Here is a 20,252-nt window from a genome sequence, read left to right on the forward strand (position 1 = left end):
TGATGAATGAAGGGGATGGCTTTCCAAATGGATTTTGATAGGCTGTGAAAGGCAGCCCCCTCTATCCCGAGCTATTTAGGGGGCAACAGTGGTTTTATGGGACCTGAAGTATATGATGCACCTAGGTTTCTAACTATTGCAGCAGCTATAAAGGGGAGAATTGTGCTGATCAGGTGACTTGTTGCAATTTGTAGAAAGTGTACTTCTTCCTCCTCTGATGTCACAGCACAGCAGAGCTCAGTGAGGATTTCAGCTCAACATGGGGATCTGATTGTTTCCTATAATTCTCACACTCCCACACTGCCTACACACCCTTCATGGATGGTGACAAACAAACAAACAAACAAACACATACCTCAAGTCCTAAAGGGCCAAGTCTCTGACAGTCCCAAGAGGATACATCTTTGAAGTCAAGGTCAGGTCAGTGGTGTTAAACATGGGGGAAGGGGCATGTGGGTGGAGGGACAAGGAACCAAGAAAGTTGAGGAATTTGCAGGGAAGTCTGTAAACAAAGAAGATTGATGTTAGCTGAAGACAAAGGAAGGACTCACTGGAAAGAAGGTGAGATTCCCTACAGGGTCTTGATATGTCATCTCAATTATCTTTGCATCACGGTGTCTGTCATGTAAAAAGCTCTTAAAATGTTTGTTAAATGAAGCAAGAAGTATTGCTGGGACTTTGGAGAAATAATATTTTAATAAAACCTAAATTAAATTTGACTACATAGGGAACACAAATAAAGTGGACTAAAGACTAAAGTTAAGATGGTTTGTGCTCCTTGGGGGCACCTGGATGGCTCAGTCAGTTGAGAGTCCGACTTTGGCTCATGTCATGATCTCACCGTTCATGGGTTCGAGCCAGGCGTCGGGCTCTGTGCTGACAACTCAGAGCCTGGAGCCTGCTCAGATTCTGTGTCTCCCTCTCTCTCTGCCTCTCCCTGGCTCATGTTCTGTCTCTCTGTCTCTCAAAAATAAATAAAACATTAAAAATAATAATAATAAAAAAAGGTTTGTGCTCCTCTGCACTGTCATCCAGGTATTCAGAGTGATCTGTTGGAAATGTAATTCATACTGTATAGTTTCTTGCTTAAAATTTTTCAGTGGCATCCAATGTACAAAGAATAAAATCTAAAGTGTTTATCAGGGCTCACAAAGCCTACATAATCTGATCTCTAACAAATTCTCAGATGTTACCTCTTACCACTCTCCTCCACCACTTTCCACTACCCTCCCATATTCTTTAGTTACATTGGCCTTTTTTTTCTATTCTACAAAGGTGGCAAGTTCATTGTGGTATTAGGATCTTTGCTCTTGCTGTTACCTCTGTATGACAAGCTCTATCTGTAGACTTTCACATGGAAAAATTTTAACACAGTTTTTTTTTAGTAAAAGATGTGTGATAACGACACTCCCTATAGGAAAAATTATGGAAGATGTATCATTTGCATCAGTCAGGATAAATTGGTTATGGTGCAGTAGCAAACAACCCCTCAGATCTCAGTGGCTTAAAACAACGGGTATGTATTTTTTGCTCATGCTACATGGCCAGTGTGGATTGGCAAGAAGGTTCTACTCATTGTAGAGATGCTAATATTTTATGATACCACCAACTCAACATGAGGTTTTGGGGTTTGCCATGTCAGAAGAAAAGATAGATAGTAGAGCATTGCCAATTAAATGATTTATCCCAGAAAGGACACAAATCATTGCTCAGATTTTATTGACTGTAAGTCTGGATCTGGATCTGCTGTTTTCTATCTGTACTCCCATGTTCTTATTAGGCCTTGTTGACAGGCACAAAATGTTTTTATTGGGATTTTCAAAATAATTTGAAGTACTTTTAACAATTTATATATTTGAGGTAGATAGAGATACAGATGCAAAGTGATGTTAAGGACAAGGTAGATACTTTGAGAGCTGGTTGAATTATTTTTGAAAAAAAAAACCCAGAAAATATTGTTAGCAGATATTACAAAACAAATTATTTTGGTCATTTTAGCATTATGCAATTTTTTCAATGTGTTTCTTTTTTTTCTTAAAATTTTTATTTAAATTCTAGTTAGTTAACCTATTGTGTAACATTGGTTTCAGGAGTAGAATTTAGTGATTCATCACCTATGTAAAACAGCCAGGGCTCATCACAATAAATGCCCTCCTTAATATTCCTTACCCATTTAGCTCATCTCCTGCCTACCTGAAGTACTGTCAACATTTTAGATTCTTGGGTCCCACCCTTCAAGACCTGATTTAGTCTGGGCTGGGGAGTGGTCATTAGTTTGTCTGCATTACTTCCAGTAAGTCAGTTGCAGGTGGTTCGGAGACACACCTCCAGAGTCTAGAACAATGGTTGGTCTATTGTGAGTGCTTAATAAATATTGTTTTGATTGTACAATTAGGGTTCCTTTATGAATAAGGGTTTAAAGGAATGGATCAGTGGTTTAAGTGCAAAGAATCTGTATAGGCCAAGTTACATTAGGAGGGAGAGAAAAGCCCAGTAGTCTATTAAAAATAACTTCCAACTTCTGAAGGAGGTAATGCTGGAACTTTCTTTCATTTTGTGCATGTCACTAGATTGACCCACACATTCCAGCTATGTCATATATCTTGTTCAGAAAGGCACAAATCTAATTATATTTAAAAAAAATAATGGATGAATTCTTTGACTCATTCGATTTGTAATGAACTATGGAGAAAGCAAATCCAATCTCATGTAATTAGAAGTTACTTTAATTGTGTGAAGTGCAGCCTACATTTCTTTGACAATGACAGATAATAATTTCCTTTTTATGTTGTATTCAAAATCTAATAGCCAATAACTTTACAACTCTAAGTCACTGGCAACTGAACTCTCTTGTCACTTATTCTGTATTATTTTCATACTCTGGTTGCAGAATAACAATGCTAGGAGTAAAGATCATAATGATGCCATATAAAGAGAACCATAAATGTATACTTTTCAAGTGAAGCTAATGTTCCATTATGATAGAGTACCCATCCGTTGACAATCTCAACTATTTAAAAGCTGGATCGCTAAGTTTTCAATATTCAGACTCTTTTCTGAAAGGAAGCTCCAGGCTAGAGGTCTCCATTGGTAAGTATTCATAAGGATTATGTTTTGGTAAAATAAAATCTGAAGGCTTCGAAAATATTAAACTTTCACGCAAAACATGTAGGAAAAAAAGACCAAAAAAAAAGCTGATGCTTAAAATATCCATTAGTTGTTTTAAAAATTAATTTGCAGTAGGATTCTATTTTTACAATTGCTGTGAAGTCTTGCTTTAATAATATCACTATTTCCTCCTCTTCTGGACAAGTTATTCATAATGTTAGACTATCTTAAAGGCCTTGGATGAATATGGGCACTTACACCTTGGACTGTGGGCTAAATTTTAAGATAACAAGAGAATATTTGTCTTGCTGCAAAAAACAGTATATTTCTTTAATATATATATTCTGACTAGTGAATCTAAATTTCTCGGCTGGGAAATAAATGCACTGTAATAGGTAATTTTGCTTTTGCCTGAAAGTTGCTCAAGTTTAGCTGATACTTCTCTAATAGATGCTAGCAAACTAAAAGAGCTCAAAGAAATTCAAGAAGATCACATGGATTCAAGGACTTGCTTCTTTCTGTTTCTGCATGAAAGTGGCGCTTTTCCTGTATCACATCTGAGAATTCAGTGTGTATAGCAGAGGCATAGTCTCCTCTCCTACAAGTGACTCTGTAGTATTGTAATAAAATGGCTTTGTGTATTTAAAACATACCATGAACAATGATAGTTATGAACATGCATAGCAAGGAGATTGTTTGTGATGTGCTGGTTCACAGTCCTTATATCTTAATAAAGCACAGAATAGGATTAAAACTGGAAGCCAAAAGTTCCAAGCTGTCTATATTGCTTGGGACATTAGTGGGGCACACACATACACACACACACACACACACACACACACACACACACACACACAGAGCTAATTGCATCCCTCATCTTACAGCTCATTATAATTAATATTCCTGGGGAAGCCTCTCCATCTCCTTATCTTGTTCCCACTTTCCATGCCTATTTCTTTCTTTCCTCCAAAAAATAACCTAATGTGTTTGTTATGTATCTTTGTATGTGCTCTTGTCAAATGTGTATTGTTTTGTGTCCTTGCATTTTTAATTTTCATAAGTGGGGCTAGGTTATAAATCTCAATCAGTTTTTCTCTGTTTCACTCAGGTTCTATTTATGTTGCTGGCTGTTTTTCTACTTCTCTAGGCTGTTCACTGTTATATCACTTATTAGGATCAGTGTAGTATTCACACTTGCTTTTCAAAAGCATAATTTTGGTTGTCTTCCCTGATATTTGCCATTTAGTAACGTGTTCATTCTCTGTCTCCATATTTTTAATAATCAAAAAATGGTTTGTAAATGAAAATCTTAACATAGTAGCATGAGGGAAAACAGCAGCCTTTAATAACATTTTCCATTGAAGCTCTGTAATGGCATAGGAACCTCACAGCTCTCTGACCAAAGAGAGGGCCTCCTTTATTAGATGAAGACATAATACACATGAAATACCCCGTAGTACTCTTCCAGTCTCCCTATGCTTTAATCTAAATATAGACCAACTGATGTTAGAGAGCTATCCTTTAGAACACTCATTTACATTGAAACATAGAAGCTGCTTGTGCAGATGTGGGATCAGGGATACATGAAGAAATATATAAATTTAAAATAACATAAAGCCAGAAGGTGCTGGAATCAGACCTGCTTATGACATTGGCTTGCTCAGACACCATGCATGGTAATTAAGTGACTCTACCTTTTTTCTCTTCATAGATCTTAGCCAATAACTCAGAGTCTTGAATTTCTTAAGGAAAAGCGATTATTACTATTAAGTAGAAACATTTCCTGTACTCTTTTTAAGATCTTTGGGTCCTAATGAGGAATGTGGGCCAGCCTGATGAGGACCTGCTCCTGAGAGCAGCCAGGCTGTACCTCTATCCCCTGGAACTGTGCCAGGAGGCTGTGTGCCTAATCTGCTCAGAAATCGTTCCTTTCTGTCTGTCACTGAAGCCTGAACACACTCCAGGAATTAGGCACTAATTAATGTCAACACATTATAAATGAAGAAAGAAGGGAAATTGCTTGGACTCATTTCTGAGGAAATTTTCAGCAATTCGCTTCAGTTAAAGTTAATGTGTACCTCAGGGCAGCACTGAACCAAATCATAAAATGCTGCTCATGTGGATGAGTGACCTGGAGGTGACCCGTGTGAGCCTCTTGACCGATATTTGTTTCCATATCGTGTCTCTTTTGTTAGGATGCTGCTTATAGCATTTGATGACCTGGTTGGTAGCATCAGACAGGCTAGGAATCTTAACTATGGCCTCACGAGCAGTAAATTCTAGGTTACGGACACAAAATTCTAGGAAATGACTTTCAAAATGGCACTTTCCTGATATTAATATGTTGCTGCTTTATGGGCTTCAATGAAGAGTTTTTTGAGGAGTGGAACAAATGGATCATTACATGGATCTTAGGAAGTCTTCCTCTTAACTGGAAGCCGATTCTAATATGTTTTTATGTCTATAAAATTAGGAAATGGATACTAAAATCCAAATCGTTGTTTTGGGTAATCAGGATAAAAAAATGTGTACCAGTATGTCACGTTTGATCTAAAGTTATGAGATTGAGTCCAATATGTCTGTAGTCAGGAATGGGAGACTCATTTTGCAGAAAAAGCAGTTGATACGGCAGTACACCAAAAGGGGGTTCAATTTTGTGTTCATTGTTCTTCAGGCTTCCTTATAACATGTTTTTCCCCTTTAGGATGCCCTTGATGTGCGCTTTATTGAATTTTGCCTGAGTAAGAATGCCTGAGCTTAGACAGGTAAGCACCTTGCTGGCTTTGCTTAGACCTCGAGCTCACTAGAGAAGACTCTATGCCAGCCACTCCCTCCACCTCCAGTGCTCAGCACAACACGTGGCGCATAGGATGGGACAAGATAACTGAATAGGGGTGCCTGGGCAAAGGACTCCGTTGGCCAAGCATGCAGCTCTGGCTCATGCCATGATCTCATGGTTTGTGGGTTCAGGCCCTGCATTGGGCTCTATGCTGACAGTTTGGAGCCTCTAAGCCTGCTTTGGATTCTGTGTCTCTCTCTTTCTGTCCCTCCCTTGCTCTTGTCTCTCTCTTTCTCAAAAACAAATAAATAAACTTAAAAAAAGAGTAACTGACTGAAGAGTAATGTAGGCATACCTATAATGTCAAACCAAGTTTTTGACCATAGTAATAAACCATTGGATAATCCATTTTAGTGCATAGATCTTAAGGTTAAAAAAAAAAAAATAGATCCAGTCCTGAAAACTTGTATGGCCATGGGTAAGTACCCTTTAAGTCTCAACTTCCTCATCTGTTTATTAGGGTTAAATCTGTAAATAATGGATCTGTGGCAAAAAGGAAAGAGGTCTAGAGTGAAGATTTGTTTGACCACATCAACCCCAATGCTTTTACTAAAGATCTGGAAAATTTCATTCTTAATCAAAAATTGCTTTGATTGTATTCTAATATGTGTTTTCCTAAATCTTAACATGATAACATGAAGTGATTCAAGAGGAAGCATTTTTCTTTGTTTTCCCAAGCACTTAGCACAGATTACACATAAGTTTTAGTCTGTGTTCTTTCTACAAACCACAGGGTGTAGGGGATGGATATGGAAAAACATACAAACAAAAGTCAAGACAAATGTGGCTTATTAAGAAAAATCTGTTGGAAACTTCCTGATTCTATCCATGAGTTAGTATTCCTGAAAATAATGTGTGTGATTTTCATTGTGTTTTGGTAAATTGCTGGAAGAGAAACAGGAGGATAGGAGCAATGACCTGTGGGACTTGTTCTAGGAGAGTAACAGGCAGACCAGGACCAGACAGAAAAGTCACCCAGGGGGATTCATTCATTTCTAACAGTGCTGGTATTGGAGCAAGAGGCTTTTGTACAAAGGTGAGAACCCAAGATGTGCTTTGAAACATTTAAAAGCTGAAAGAAATAGATGTTTTGTCTCTTTTAAAATTTAATAGAATGATAGCACACACTTTCCAAATGTCTTGCAGAGCACCCATTCAAATGAAAGATATATATTAAGCACACTAGAATGGCTATCTGGGCGGGGGAGAGAAAATGGAGCCAAAAGGGAATAAATACATATATTTGAGGGGCTTCATCCAGACCACTGGTGATCAAATCAAGTCTCTGCACCTGGGGTCCAACAGAAACCAACCACCATCACCCAAACAACGATGAACCTGAAACATGCAGTGTGAGTGTATAGGGTTCTTAGGAGAGCCCTTTTCAATTCATATACTGGGGAATGATGCTTCAGGCTATGAAGTGCCTAGGATTCCCAGGTATAGGTATGAGTGAGCGAGTGAGTGAGTGTGGGTGTGTCTGTGTGTGCTTTCTTGAGACTGAATTTTCATGAAGACAAATAGAGCCTGAGAAAACTGCTGGCTTTTGAACACTTTGGCTTTCTTGAGTCAGGATATTCCCTGCCCAAAGAAAACCTTTCCTTTCAATAGGAGCTCTCCTTAACTTTCCCATGGTGTTGTATGTGGGGTGTGTGTGTGTGTGTACAGGCCTTTGGAGTTTGTAAATAACAACAGCACACCAATTCAAGATGCACTCACTGTAAGGGTTAAAAGGGTTAAAATTGTGTCCCAGCCCAAATACCCAACAATAATGTGCGGCCCATTAAAATGCAATTAGATAAACAGTTGCTACAAGCTTGAAAAATCTCCCTTCACTACCAGGGTGAATGGGTTGGAATCTATCCACAGTTAATAAAAAGGAAAGGATGCAGGAACTTGGCTGAAATGTAAGACAAAGGGAAATAAAATACTATTTTTCAAAAAGAAATGTGGAGGTGTGCCGATGCAGGTACTCAACTGGAAATATGGATCCTTAGCTTAAAAATCAGAAGACTTCATTTTTATAAATCTGTGTGTCTGTTACCCTCTGTCAAAGGGACAATAATATCATGGTCATAAAATATCTCAGTTACTGCACTATATTTTCTGTGTTCTTTATTCTTGACCATTTAGCAACCTACCAGTTAATTTCATGTCTGATCAGGTTAAGGTAACTCCACAAACACTCATAGAGGCATGCCTATGTTGGTGAGCTCATACCCTCAGTGTTTCTGCATCACCTTATGACCAAGTTTCCCTTCTACTGTTCACTTACTGAGAGATTCAAAAGTTTAAAAAAAGAAGCATTATCCCCAAATGATTGTGCTAAAGACTGTGATCCATCCGAACTCACATGCAAAACAAAGCTGGGCCTCATCTGTGCATCTTTGGGCATCAGGCAACAGCTGCTTGTCATCTACCTTCACTGGAGTGTTTTCTCATTGATTGCATTCCTTCTTGTGACTCTTTCATCATAAAAGAGAGAGTGAGAAGAAGAAAGAAAGGGGGAGAGAGAAAGAGGGAAAGGGAGGGGGAGAGGGAGAAGGAGGGGAAGGGGGGAAGAGGGAGATGGAGGGGAAGGGGGAGAGAGAGAAAGAGAGAGAGAGAGAGAGAAGGGGGTCATCATTAAGACCACAGCCACCTCACACCACCTATATAGACTTGCATACATTCACGGCAGAGAAGGCACACTCCACGACCAAAGCCAAAACTTACCTGCCTGTTCACTTCTGTGTGTATATAACCAATGCCAAGTGAGCATTGGTAGTTTTGTCAAAGTGTGCATTTTTGGCTCCATTCTACTGGCTCAGGTAGCTTAAAGAAGAGAGACATCTTTAGATGCAGCCTTTAGTGTAGGAAATGAGAAGTGACACAGCAGCAGTGAAAGCTTTACAAATCCAAGGGGACTTTGTGAGTGTGGAAAAGTCAGGATATTAAGGCAAAGAGTAAAATCATATCAACAAGGCTGAAATAGGTACATTCTTAAACTGTAACTTCCAGTTTGCCTTCATTCAGTATAAGAATAAAAGGCTAGGTCTAGATGTTGTTTTCATCATTCTGCTTATAATGCAGGACTAGACATAAGTGGTCAATTTCTTGAAAAAAGTGTCCTAGTAAAATATGAGCATAAAAGGTTTCATAAATAGTTATACTTAAAGAAATATTGAGCTAGAAATACAAATTGGTACAGGATAGACTTTCTGAAAGACCATATGACAACAGCTTTCAAAAACCTTTGAAATTGTCTTATCTCAAAGCAATCACTTGAACATCAGCCTTACCAACATTTTTCTGGATCTGTCTCTTTAGGCAAGAGAAACAAAAGCAAAATTAAACTATAGAGACTACAACAAACTAAGAAGCTTTTGCACAGTGATAGAAGCCATCAGCAAAACATACAGGTCACCTACCAAATTGGAGAAGATATTTGCAAATGATATATTTGATAAGGGGTTAATATCCAAAATATATAAAGAACGCATACAACTCAACACCAGAAGAACCCCAAGTAATTTGATTAAAAATGAACAGAGGCTCTGCATAGACATTTTTTCCAAAAAAAGACAATATAGATGGCCAAAAGACACATAAAAAGATGCTCAACATCACTCATCACCAGGGAAATGCAAATCAAAATCACAGTGACATACCACCTCAAATCAGTCAGGTAGCTAGCATCCAAACCACAAGAAGCAACAGGTGTTGGTGAGGATACAGAGAAAAAGGAACTGTTGGTGCACTGTTGGTGGGAATTTAAACTGGAGCAGCTACTATGGTAAACAGCACGGAGGTTCCTCAAAAAATTAAAAATAGAATTGTCATATGATTATCCAAAGAAAAGGAAAACACTAATTCAAAAAGATATTTGCGCCCCCCCCCCACCATGTTTATCACAGCATTATTTACAATAGACAAGGTATGGAAGCAATCTAAGCATACATTGATACATAAATGGATAAAGAAGATATGGTATATATATGTATATGTGCACATGTATATATATGTGTGTGTATATACATAAATATATATACATATGTATATATACACAATATTATATGTATACACACACACACACATACATACATGGACACACACACACACACGCCAGAATATTACTCTACTATAAAAAAGAATGAAATCTTGCCATTTGTGACAACATGGATGGACTTGGAGGGTACTATGCCAAGTGAAATAAGTCAGGCAGAGAAAAACAAATACCATATGATTTCATTTGTATGTTAAATCTGGAAAATGAAAACAAATAAAAACAAAAACAGATTCCCACTTACAGAGAACAGACTAGTGGTTGCCCAAGGGGAGGGAGGTCAGGGGGATGGGAAAAATAGATGACAGGGATTAAGAAGTATAAACTTCTAGTTTTAAAATAAATAAGTCACAGGGATGAAAAGTGCAGCACAGGGAATACAGTCAATAATATTGTAATAACTTCGTATGGTGACAGATGGTAACTATACTCATTGTGGTAAGCATTGTGTATAGAATTATTGTACACCTGAAACTAATATAACATTGTATGTCAATTAGACTTCAATAAAAAAGTTGCTTGCCAAAGAACTAGAAGTTTATTTCTAAAAAAAGTTATTCTAAAAAAATGAAAGTTTGTACAATGTAGACTTATTTATAATAGGACTTTTTTTTTTAAGTCCAAAAATGGGAGAGTAAACAAATAATTTTGTATTCATACAATGAAATATGTACCTTTAAAGAACCATGTCATAAAAACATATTTATTCTTGGGGAAAAATGGTCATAAACTATTAACAACTGGAAGATGTAGCCTATAAGCTGTTTCAATAGTATGTCTATCATGTAAAATAGAAATGTGGAAGCATCCAGAAGGGTAGGAAGGACATTTAACAAAATGTAAAACATTATTTTTCTTTCCATGTTTTTTTATATTTTCCAAGTTTTTTTGAGTGTTTTCTTATGTGATTAGATATAATCCCGTAATTATTATTAATAAAGACTCATTAATATTTAAAGGCCTTCTCTGAGTCCAGTAATTTACTTGAACTCAGAGGTTGTGTCACATGTGATAGATACACTGTGAGCACTAGGATAGGTGCATTCAACAGAAAGACCCTCACAGCTGTCTCAGGCTTGCACCATTTGGCGATTGTCCGTGTAAAATGATAAATTAGAACATACTGCAATTCTAGGGAAGAATGGTTCTCCCCAGGTTTTCCATCTTGCTGTCACCCATAACCAGATGCTCATACTATAATAGAAACAGTAAGAAATTATGAGTTCATGAAATGAAAGGCACTATTATATCACTGATAGTGAGAAGAGGGGGTCCAAGTTTAAATTGCTTTGGCAATCCCAACCCTGTATTTCCTGATTCTGATGCAACTGAAACCTCAACTTACTCATATTTCAATGGTTTATATAATATATTTATAGATACGCATAGAATTTTATGATAAAACAGTGCTTTATGGTTGGAGTAAGTAAGCAGCTGGATACCACTTTGTTTGATTTGTATAGAAGAGTGGAAGTTCAAACATAAAATGAAATGACTACCCCTTTGTTTAGCTATCATAGACTGTTTCTTTATCACAGTCACATGCAATCTATTGGAAAATGTAAAGGCAATAACAAACACAGTACCCAATACCCAGCTCCATTATAACAAGTACTGCTCCAGTGTATAATCCCTATATTGGTATCTCTGCACTCAAGGTAAGGGGAACAGCTTCCTATGGTCCACTTTCTGTCTTCCTGCATAGGGATTGCGTAAGGCACATTTAAAATAAACACTCATAGGAACACTCACATACCAAAGCTTTCTACTTACCACCGTTCTGGCTATGATGATGAATAATCTCTGACAAATCTCTACTCCCCACACTTTACTAAGCAACCCTGAAAACTAGGGTTTACTAACAGCATGCATCCTCTGTGTGTTGCCTTACATTTGACAAGAACAAATGACCAAAATTATAAAACAAATTTAAGTCTTGGATCCACATCACATTTCCTTTTGTAAAATGAAGTAAAAATGTGTTTTTACAAAACAATTTCTATCCTATTGATACTTGAGAGGAAACCTTTGCTACTGTTGATAAAACCTTTTCTACCTTTGTGAACATGGTCAGTCATGACAGAGTGCTTCCAATAAAGAGATTAAGAGAATCAAACAAGAACCTCAGTGAAACACCAGGAACTGTTGAGATTTCAGACTTTTTTCATCACATCTCTGATTTCACACAATAAAAAGCATGACTCTACTCAAGTTAAATATCCTAGCATTGATTGCTAGATATCAGAGAATGGCTGTTAAGTGTTATCAGATTACCAAACACTTGCAATGTTTGCTTGATTGACAATTTTACAGCTGGCATACTGAAATACATTCTGCTTAGCAACTAATGTTAAGCAGAAGAAAACTTTCCGGCTATGTCATGGTTGTGAAAACAGGTGCAGGGTATCTGGAAAAAATTTTACTCTGAAAGGAAGACAAAAGTGGTTTTCAAATGAACAGCTTGAACCTGAAGTATGTTATTTCATCTAATAATAAAGGCAAAAAAACCTTTACATTTCTAAAAGTTACATGTATTCCAACAAAAATAAACAGTGTTTAGCTACCAGGGCAAACTCAATCAAACTAAGTGAATTAGAATAATTTTTTCTTCCAAGATTGTTTTTTAAGTCTAAGGACACTTTTTTTTTTATCATTACAGTAATCTGTGTTATATTTTGATTCCTCCATACTAGTGGTGATAAACTGGTTTGTACAATCTTTTAAAATGTTACTCAAACATAAACTATAGGACAGAGTTAAGATAAATTGGAAGACATTTTTACCTTTCTTTTGTTTTTCAGATTTTGATTTTTTTTGCATGTTAGACTCTTTAATTTTAGACCATTTAATGAACAAAGTCAATAATGGTCATATACTCAAAATAACTAGAAACAGGAGATTCTGGGATTTTTCATGATGATCTCTAATAGGTACTGGAAGCCTGAGTTAGGATAAGTGGCCGTGTAAGCTCCAGGCTTCAGATGGTATGGACCTTGTTAGTGGTGGTTCCTGTGATTAGGATTTCAGCTTATTCTTCTACTTTTAACCCAATGAAAATTATCATTTCTCACATCACATCTACTCTTTTATTGCTTCTGATTGATTCTGGAAGCAATGGACTTTAGTATAAAATAGGGTGTTTTTGTTTTTTGTTTTTTAGCTAAAAAGAAAACACACTCTGGGGTAGCAATACAAAAACCTATCTTTTGTTAGCCTGGAAATATTGGAAAAATGTCTTTTTACCATTTACACAACCCTAGAAGTCATCAAATGACTCTACTCTAAGTTAATCACCAATAAATAAAAATAAAATGCTATTTTTAAAATTGTATTAAAATTTTTTTTTATTAGTTTTTTTTTTTTACTTTTTGAGAGGCAGAGAGAGACAGAGTGCATGTGGGGGAGGGGCAGAGAGAGAAGAAGACACAGAATCCAAAGCAGGCTCCAGGCTCTGAGTTGTCAGCACAGAGCCCGACGCGGGGCTCAAACTCACGAACCATGAGATCATAATCTGAACCGAAGTCAGACGCTCAACCCACTTAGCCACCCAGGCCTCCAAAATAAAATGCCAGTTTGTTTTTTTCCCCTAGTATCTTCTAGCTAACATTTTTCAGATTCTTTTCCTCCTAAAGTTATTTAGTTTTGACTCAAATAGTTATCAGCCTGGTACAGCCACTCCCCAAGAATGATTCATTCATTCAGTGGCTTCTTGTTTCTTCCAGGCAATCTGTGAGGAACAATCATTTGGCCTCTTTTCTATGCTTTTCCTAACCTTCTCAGTTTAGTGTGAGAACACAAGGAGGAAGATGCGTCTGGGGTACATCTTCGCCCACTCAGAGGAGTACAGCTGGGAAGGGAGGCAGAAACATTGTGCTCACAGACCACACAAAGTACTCCCCACCAGGCTGCAGCTGTGACAACCCAGCAATTCTTCCCTCGACACCTACGGCACATATTTCATAGTCTAAGAATAGATGTGCTTACATTGATCAAGTGGGGGAGGCTGACAGAGTTAGCCTCATATGGCTAGGTCTCAGATGCATAAAGATGTCAAGAGATCTGGTTTTAATTGAAATGCAAGCATTTGCCACGTGGTATTCTACACACGGGGTGATTTTGCCTTATATGGTCAGTAACACGTTTTGGCAATACAAAAATGAAAAACAAAATAAAAACAAGTGAAGCATGAGTTGTAACAATAACTTATTACGGACCAGAGAAAAGAATTATATCCAGTGAACATTATGTAAAAACATGATATTTATATTTTTGATTGTTATACAGATTTAACATGCTAACTAAAAAAAAAAATAATCCAGTTGATTGCTGTTTTAGTCACTTGTAGAAGGTGATTTTCCTGCAGACAGATTTTCTGGTGGTTGATATGTTAACAACAGAACACTTTGGTGTTTTTGATTACTCATTTGGCATTAGGATCACTTCTTTGAGAAAGTCTGAAGAGTAAAACAGAACTGCTGCAATATTTTGTTATATAATGTAAACACTGAGAACTGACTCACCGTTCAACTGATGTAGAGAGATCAAAGGAGAGCCATATCATAATTTAACCTTAAGTGAAGGTTTGTGTGGAGATAAAAATTAGGGTGGCAGGTCAATCCTAAAATAAAATTTATTTAGTCTATTTCTCCCTTTCAAGATTTGAAACATAAAACCTATATTGGCCAATTGGTCCAGATGTCAACTTATAATAAAAGCCAAGTTCCATTAGGAAATGATACTTGCTTTTCATTTCTAAGAGGTGTCTACCCTTTTCTCATCAAAATGTGAGACCTCCATACTTGTATATTCACTGTGGCATTTGGAACTGAACTGAAACTTGGTAGTTCTGTTTTTATCTTTATGTGACCTCTTAGTAAGAACATTTTTTAGGAAAGCATAGAGCAAGGTAAAATGTAAATACATTTTTTTGTAGAGTGAAAAACTTCTGGCTTCATTATTATTGGCTTCATTATTATTGGTAAAGAAATAGACCCTTAAATAAAGCACATTATGGCTATGCCCCAACAAGAGGTAGAATTTATAATTGAGGCAATGTCCTTTCTTACCTTGTACTGCTTAAATCTCACTGAACCTGTGGCCACCCACTTTGCTTAGACGTAAAACAGCGTATATAAAGAGAGAAGGTAATAGATGTGCCAAATAACTATCCTAACTATCTGCATATTGTTGACTAATTTGTTGATTAATTAAAAGCTATGTACAGGGATCATTGTGATCCAAGTCTGGATGAACTTGATATTCAGCTTCTGGGAGGTTGTGAGAACATGTTCTAGATTGTTCTCACACCAGATGTCAGGTGCTTCCTGAGAAACTTTATTGTTGGCCCCGCAGAATTCAGGGCAGCTTCAGGAAGTGATGTCTCACCTGACACTTGTCAGATTGCCTCCTAGGACAGCAGAGAGTGGTATAGATCTATAGTTACTGCCCCCAAAGAATTATAAAATCTAAGTCTTTCTTAAGCTTTGTCACTGTGTGACTTAGTTATAGTCACCTTTGCTTCCTTTGTCCCGGGAAGAAGTGAAGACCCTAAGTGTCAGAACTCGCCACGGAGTAAAGCAAAAGGATCACCTGATAGAGGCCAGTAAAACCCAGCTCCAACCAAACCACCTTCCGTCGTGGCTAATGCAGAGCTTTGGGACAGCACCTCTCACTCCAGTTATTCTCTGATGCCACAAAGGCCTCAATACTACCTAATTCTCTCCGTCACCTCACTTTTAGGTACCTGGATTTTGTTTCTGGAATCTGGTCCCCTTCAATCACTGGATTCTTATCTTTAAAATTCACTCTTGAAGTCATTGATTCCCTGTCACCAACTCCCTTTTGACCAGACCACTTCACCTGAGAATCCTATCCCTGGATCCTTTTCTGGCTGCTTTCTTTCAAAAATTCCATTTCTCACTGACTGCCACATAATCTGGCACTACCAAACAAGAGTTAGAGCCTCCACAGGGAACTCCCATGCAGGCCAAGTCCTTGTTTGCACCTTTGGCTGGGTGTTGATAGGATGTCTCAAACCATGCGTGGATCACTTTTATTGAAAAAAAGGAATGTGCGTGGACAAGTTGAGCCTCCAACAGCAGGCCACATCGGCCACATCGGGAAGGGGATGTTCTGAGGGTGTGTGACAGGGAAGACTATATGTGTTGACTATGAATGTGTTTGCGTGTGAGAGTGAAGAAGTATGTGAATGGCTCTGAGCACATGTGAGTGCGTGTGAGCGTGTAAGTGTGTGTGCAAGTGGGAAATAAATACAACAGGAAAGCCTTCACTGGTAGCAAGGTCTGAGAGATGTCGTATGCCAGAGGATCTCTTGGCTCAAATTGACCCAGGCTCTAGTTTGGCTTCTGTTACCAGCTCAGCTTGTGTGATCCTGAGAAGCCACTTTCTTGTCTCTTGGATCACAGTTTTTAAACTTGAAAGATGAGTATATGAAAAGTACTATAAATTCTGTGTACCACAAAAAGTACCACAAAATTGCTGTTATGATTCTCTTTCATCTGCCCTACTATACATTAGAAGGTGAATATACAGCCGGAAAAAGGAGGCTATGGTTAAGAAATGCAAAGGTAGGCTCAAGCCCCCTCATCACACACTTTTTAGGTTATGGTTAAAATAGTACAGGGACAGAGACTGAAAGATGACTGGCCCCACCCTGGGGGAGAAGAGGACATCTCCAGTGTGATGATAAGAGGAACACAAGCCCCCTATGTTCCTCTGCTGGTCCCTCAGACTGGAACATCTCCCTCTTAAATCCTTCTGAGACCCAGACATGGAAATAAACCCATCTGCCTTGCCTATTGATTTTAAAAGTGCCTCAATTCTTTAATGCAAAGAAGTGGGTGAGCTGGAGATGTTGCATGCTATCTTAATTTGAGAGTAAATGTTACATGCCCCTGAGTGGCCTCTATTAATTATAACCAAGAAAACAACCTTGGCGTGCCTCACTTCTCTCATTGACTGTATCGATGGCTTTCCCAGACTTCTACATTGAAGGCAGGCCCAAAAAGCAACAAACATTAGGCAGTCCTCTCTTTTCCAGCTGCTAAAAATAAATAAGTTTATCTGCAGCACTGCCTAAGGAATGACTCAAGCCAAAACTAGAGATAAATGTAAATGTCACTTCTTTTAATAAAACATTGATAAATTCATAACATACGTCTCCATTCTAACTCAGGCTGGGTAACGGTATGATCAATTCATAAGCAACGTACATGAAAGAGAGAAGCAGATTTATAAAGCAAATGTACTGGAAAGGCATAACCCAATATCCCTGTCAATTGAAACTGAGACCAGAAAAACAAGGAAGGATTCTAAACATGAACCAGAATAACTAACATGAAGATCTACAAGACCGAGGCCCAGAGAGGTAATGTGGCTGCCACAGGATTGCCAGCAGTTTAGGACTGAGTATCATTTTCTGTTTCCCAGATTGACACCTTTGCCACTACTAGCTGCTATTTGCTATGTCCTTATGCTTTAGAAAAGTCAAATACTTTTCCAAGGTTGAGTTTTGAAGTAGAAATTACTGTGGCACTTTCAGTGTTCCTTTTCAAAGTTCCCTCCTTGGGTTCGACAACTATTTTCCACCTGCCCTCTCCTCCTGACCACAGACTTGCACACTGACACAGCCCCCTACATCCTACCTTCCTCTTCCTCAGCCTTCTTCTTCCTGAACATCTTGCTTTGTTCTCTACCTTAGTGTCTGCTCGCTCCCTTTTCTCTCTCTTGTCACATGGTAGCATCTCTACTTCCTGAAATCTCCACAGCACATCTCAAACATTCTAACTTCCAGAGTAATCTACATCTGTGGTTTTCAAAGTGTGGTCTGCAAAACAGCAGCATCACATCACCTGGAAACTTGATAGAAATGCAGATTCTCAGGTCTCAGACTGGACTTCCTGTCCCAGAAACTCTGATAGTCAGACCCAGCAATCTGTGTTTTAATGAGCCCTCCACACGACTTTGAGCTCTCCCCAAGTCTGAGAATCACCAACCTACCTTATCTTTTGGTAGCTTGAGTTCCAAAGCAAGAGTTCTGTGGAGTACTGTTTGTGTTCAGATTCAGCTTTCCGGCTGTATACTCAGGATAAATTACACCCTCTCTGCCTCATACTCCTCATCTGTGAAATGGAGATAGTAATAGATTTTGCCTTAGATATTTGCTGTTGGTCGATGAAATGATACAAGGTATGTACATAATGTACTTAGCACAGAGCAAAACCTAGGAAATGCTAAAAAAAAGTTAGCATTATTCTTTCATAAGATAGTTCTACTCTACTTCACTTTTCTTTCCATATCATACTCTTACGAAACTTGTAAACAAATGTTAATCAATAGCGAAACCATGTTACTTAAGAATGTAAATTACGTTCTGAATCAGGTCTTGATATTATCAATCTTTATGAAACCATTTTCATGTTTGTATTTAAAGTAGTTATATGAATATTTAGTTTCTGTATTTCAACAGTTAATAAAAATGATGACACAGTACCACTCAAAAGAATCAGTTTAGAGAAAGCTATTTCAAGCTATTTCACTGCCACATAGGAGTACACCCAGAAAAAGCTTTGCAAGTTTGTTCTTGCAGCAGCTGATATCCTTAAAGGAAAACACACATACGTTTGTTGCTAATAATAAGGCACCCTGGTCTTTCGGTCTAGGACAACTGTAAACTTGTCTGTGCAGAATGTCCCTCAGGCATAAAAGCAAGCTCAACAGATGGGACAGGACCCCACAAGCAACTCTTCAAATCTGAATCATGCATTTTTCTTGCATGTAAATATCATTTCATATTAATTGATATTACTAAACAGCACTTATAATTGCAGCAATTCTTGCAATTATCATAGAGAAATGAATTCATACTATTTCACATATAAAATGGTTCTTATGTATGTATTTCAAACAATATAGCAAAAGTTGTGAAATCTCTTCATCTGGTGGGCTAAAGTGTAATTCATGTCTCTCCCATGCAAATCTCAAACCCTTTTTAAATATTGTATACTTGTAATTAAAAAAAATCAAACTAATAGAAACATCATTGCTCTTACTCCAGTGAGTAGTGCCACCAATTAGCAAAGAGCTTTATAGGTGATATCTACTTTTTAAATTAGCTGTTACTTTCCGGTATAGCTACTTAGTTAATGGATATTACGATTGTAAAACTCGTGTTACTTGGCACATACGTACAGTGTATGATCCCAGTGAAATGGCTCACGCCAACAGCAAAAACAAAAAGCCTGCCCAGAAGGGACCTTTTGTAAGGCAGGCCAAAACTGTATGTGCATAGCATTTTCTGGCAAGTCACTGGCAAAGTCCTCAGCTGTGAATGTCCTGGACATAAGGTTGTGCAATTGTGGTTAGGGAAATATGGTGGTTGTTAGTTAATTCCTAGCTGACCCAATTTCTATTCATATAAAATATGCTTTGGGACAGTCATCAGGAGACCACTTGGACTTTGGTTTACATGGAATTTCCTTGCCTTTTATGACATTTCACATTTTCACTAAGAGATAGAAGAATTCTATAAAACGAATCGCTTAAGCCGGTAGAAAAATATGTACATAGAAAAATGTGTAGGTAAAGCTTTTCAGCGTATCAACAAAGGTTCATATGCAGCAGTTAAGTACAAGGAATTCTAGGACAAGGAAATGAACTCAATGGAGTGGAGCCGTAGAAAACTGGGTCTAAAAATCAGACATGAATGGGAGGTGCTCCATTTGGAGGCCACACTTACAAGCATAGTTTTCTGAGTTCTTTTTTGAGCATCACAATTTTGGCCCTGAAGCCATGTTGTTTAGTGCTAGGGAGGAGATCTGGAAATCAGAAATCCTCATTCCAGTCCCGAGGCGCTTATAAGATGTCCACAATTCTCTTTGGCCCAATGTTCTTTCATGGGATTAATGATGGTTCATCTTCTTAATACCCATCTTGGAATAAGGAATCTGTATTTGAGTCACCATTATGAAAGCAATCCTTTAAAAAAAATAACAGAACCACTGTTAAGATTGAAACACTGAGGGGAGAATGGAATCAAAAAGCTAAAAGAGCTCTCCTATAGAAGAATAGGTTTACAAACACAAATAGTGCCAGAGAGTCTCGATAGCATTCTCAATAGAATTAAAAACAGTGAGCACAGTGAATGTACCTTAACACACATGTATTTATATTTTTGTAATGCATTTGATACAGTATCTCAATAAATCTTATTTGCCAACCTAATTAGCATTGGCTTTGCTG

The 20,252-nt window shown here is 37.8% G+C and overlaps 1 long non-coding RNA gene across 1 annotated transcript in view; it reads right to left on the reverse strand.

Moving 5' to 3' along the window:
- The window catches only part of LOC131509977 (uncharacterized), a 76,218-nt gene that overhangs the window by 12,625 nt on the left and 43,341 nt on the right, over positions 1–20,252 (reverse strand). Inside the window, exons 2-3 of the long non-coding RNA XR_009260839.1 lie at positions 19,750–19,988; positions 18,012–18,133 (exon numbers count right to left, since the gene is read on the reverse strand). This is a non-coding gene — a long non-coding RNA (uncharacterized LOC131509977). The remainder of the gene's footprint in view (positions 1–18,011; positions 18,134–19,749; positions 19,989–20,252) is intronic.

The sequence above is a fragment of the Neofelis nebulosa genome, chromosome 1 (genome assembly GCF_028018385.1).
Source record: "Neofelis nebulosa isolate mNeoNeb1 chromosome 1, mNeoNeb1.pri, whole genome shotgun sequence".
Classification (NCBI taxonomy): Eukaryota; Metazoa; Chordata; class Mammalia; order Carnivora; family Felidae; genus Neofelis; species Neofelis nebulosa.